The sequence below is a fragment of the Fukomys damarensis genome, unplaced genomic scaffold (genome assembly GCF_012274545.1).
Source record: "Fukomys damarensis isolate Sample0158 unplaced genomic scaffold, DMR_v1.0_HiC HiC_scaffold_38, whole genome shotgun sequence".
In the NCBI taxonomy this organism is placed as follows: Eukaryota; Metazoa; Chordata; class Mammalia; order Rodentia; family Bathyergidae; genus Fukomys; species Fukomys damarensis.
The window spans coordinates 66,938,601-66,942,060 of NW_022900950.1; the positions used below are offsets into that span (position 1 = coordinate 66,938,601).

Genomic DNA, 3,460 nt, shown 5'->3' on the forward strand with positions numbered 1-3,460 from the left:
TTTTTTTGGTACCGTGGATTGAACTTGGGTCCTTGCGCTTGCAAGGCAGGCCACCGAACCGCTGAGCTAAATCCCGGGCCCTATTCAATTGTTTTTAAAAGTAAGATGATCAAATGGCTAGTGGAAGAGTTACGGAGACACAAATACACAAATATTAGAAAATATTAATGTGTAACCTTTTAAAAAGGTAGTATAATAATAAAGATTTACAGAACATTTAAATCCTTTTTACTGAGTATTTTACTCTTGGAGTTTAGCCTAAGGACAATTACAAAGAAGGTAAAATTACATACACAAAAATCTTCGCTCTTACAAACCAGTAAATCAGAATATAGCTGTCTAGTCACCATGGTAAATTACAGTTGTAATTCATAATGGAGAGCCTTTTAAAAATAATCATGGTTACTCTAATAACATGGCAGAAATGTTCACAAAATTGTATATTTACTAAACTGTGATATAAAAAACAGCACATTAGGGATGTTCATAGGGAAGAAGACACTGCTTCATATATAATTTTAATTTTTATATGAGAATTTTTCAAAAGAATCATACAATATTTTCAAATACACCACTAACAGAATAAATTAAAAATGTCCATCCATTACCTGGTTATGGTTAAACCAAAACAACAACGAGGACACAGGTAAGTAAATATATATAAACATTTGCTATTTCAATAAAAGCCTTGCCTTCAAAATTTAGAGCACAAAATTCCTATGCAAAGAGCTCTGCCAGTCAATCTAACATGCATGAAGCAACCTAAGCCTGTTCTGTCAACAAGTACTAATTGAACATGTAGTATACCCAAGGCACTGTTATGCCTTCATATGTTGAACCTATTGAACAAAGATGCCTTCAGACTAGAAACAATCACAATGAAGAAATATCAGTGGGTTGACTTTTGTTTTTTTGGTATGGGGGATAGAGCTCAGGACCTTACGCTTGCAAGGCAGACAATGCCACAAAGCTAAATCCCTGGCCCTGGTTTGACTTCTGAAAAAAACATTTAAAAAAGCGGAGTCAAGAGGGCTTAAATAACACATTCAAGATTGAGGAGGGCATGACAGTGCATGCCTTTAATCCCAGCACTCAGGAGGCCGAGGCAGGAGAACTGCTACATTTGAGGCCAGCCTACCCTACAAAGTGAGTTCAAAGCCAGTCTGAACTGCAGAGCAACATCGGGTCTCAAAAAACTGAGGAGAAAAAAAAAAAGATTGCGGAGGGGCAGGAGCACACAAGCAGTGCCACAGGACAGTGCTCCAAGATACCACACAGCCCAGGGGAGCACTGTTGACATCATAATCTATGCAAGCCTGCACCTCAAGGGCTACATGATGCAAAACCTGACCAGCAGACCAGCAGACCAGCAGACCAGCACATCGGCAACAACAAATAACAGTTTTACTGTGATGTGATGAAATAGGAGGGCTTCAAAATGCTACTGTTACACATATTCTGAGTATTTCATTAAGTTTAGAACAATAAACTTATTTTACACACAGGATCAGAGTTGATTTATGCTAAAATACATTAGCTATGGATTAATTTTATTTTCTTCCAAAAGAAGATCAATCCTCAAACTGCATCTTATCTAGAGTAACACTCACTGTTTTACGGCCTAATATGTACGTGGTACAAGATTGTGATTCTCAACCACACAATCCTTTTTACCTAGAGTTGTGCACATCACATCGATCCAATTCCATACCAAATGTGCCTGAAGAGTTCAATCTAAACTCCTGCGGCTCATTCACAAAAATGCCAATCTGACACGAAGAAAATCCACACCACAGCAGCTCAGATGCAGGAACCCTCAAGTGAATCTGAGATGGGAGGCTGCCCTGCCTAACCTAATCTGCCTCAGATCTGAAGCTCTGCTCGAAAAACTCATAGCAGATGTTGATGCCTAGCTGTATCTAGCCTTTGGTGGTGCACGAGAATCTAAAATTGTTCGATCATTTAAATCCAGGAAGCAGAAAGTATAAAGAAAATAATCACGTGGCAAGGTTTAGAACAAGATACATTTAATTCTTTCCTATTCCCACACTCTGAATCATGACCAAAGATGATCATCTTACCAAAAGCATCTCTATTTCCCTTACGGTATCTTTTCTCAAGAGGGAGTTTTCACAGAGATTAAGAATATGGGCTTACAGTATCTGATTCCAAATCCCAGCTCTACGATTTATTTATAACCTCCAGGACCATGAGCAAGGTGAAAATCTCAGCCTGTTTCCTCACGTGTGAAGTGGGGATGCACCTCGTGGGTTTGCTGTGAGAACTGAAAGTGTTGATATGTATGTGCTTGTGTACCTTGTAAGTGTTCAGTAAATGTCAGCTATGATCTTCTCTACTTTTTATCTGTAATGTGGGTCACACAAAGAATTTCAGAAAAGCCATCTATCTGGTCCAGCTGTTTCATTTTACAAATAAAGAAACCAAGGACAAGAATGACAATAGCTTACTTAGGATCATTGTACTGGTCCACAGAGTCAAGACTCAGACGATGTTCTAGTATGGTTTTCCTCCACTATTCCACCAAAAGAATTCTTATATCTCAGACCTGACATCTGTCCAACCTCAACCACCCAACTTTTCTGTGCCTTGACCTAATTTTCATCACCTGTTGTCTATATGCGAGTGAACTAGCAGTAAGACCACTAAAATCTTACATGTATTATTTTATATCGACAGAAGGAAGATACAATTTACAAAAGTGGCTACGAAATCTCAGAAAGGCTATGCATCTTGCCTTATGTTTCACAGCCAATGTCTTTATCCAGTATGGCCCCTTTTCCCCCCACCATGCAATGACAAAAACACCCCAACACAAAACCCTATTTATGGTCCTCATTTAAATTTGGCAAATATTTTGCAACCCCTGATAGCAAATTTCTTTGGTGTTTCTACTAAGTAACTGAAGAAAATTTCATTCACTTTAAGGTACATCAACTTCAACGTGGTTTGTCTGGATTTGTTAAACTGTGGCTTGTTCAAGTTAGATACATAATTCCAGGGTCAAATTCCACAAAACCAAGGAACCGTGTTAAAGATAAATTCTTTAAGGGATTTAAAGGTAAGACAGCTCCCCGTAGAGCGACCGCCTGCAGTGAGTCCAGGGAAAGGGCAGTAGAGGGACCAGGATTCTAGGCGTCGCTTTGGAGGCTCAGGAATGAGTGGATAAGGTGTTGGGAACACACCTGTCCTTAATATTGTTACATCACAGTCTGAGACAGAGCCATTGTATAACAGATGGGCGATGGCCTTGCAGGACTGCACGCGCCTCTCCTTTCCAAACCTCACGTCCCTAAACTTGATCAGCTGGACTCTCGAGAGAAGCTGGCGAGGGCATCGACGCAGGCTCCTCTTGCAGCTCCTGGAAAGAGGTCCCATCCCTTCCTTGCCCCACAGCTCCCGGGCGCCCTCACCGTCGAGGCGGAGCCCCAGCCCCAAGGCC

The 3,460-nt window shown here is 40.6% G+C and overlaps 1 protein-coding gene across 3 annotated transcripts in view; it reads right to left on the bottom strand.

Moving 5' to 3' along the window:
- Positions 1-3,460, bottom strand: part of Scoc (short coiled-coil protein) — a 36,136-nt gene that overhangs the window by 2,848 nt on the left and 29,828 nt on the right. The window lies entirely within an intron of this gene.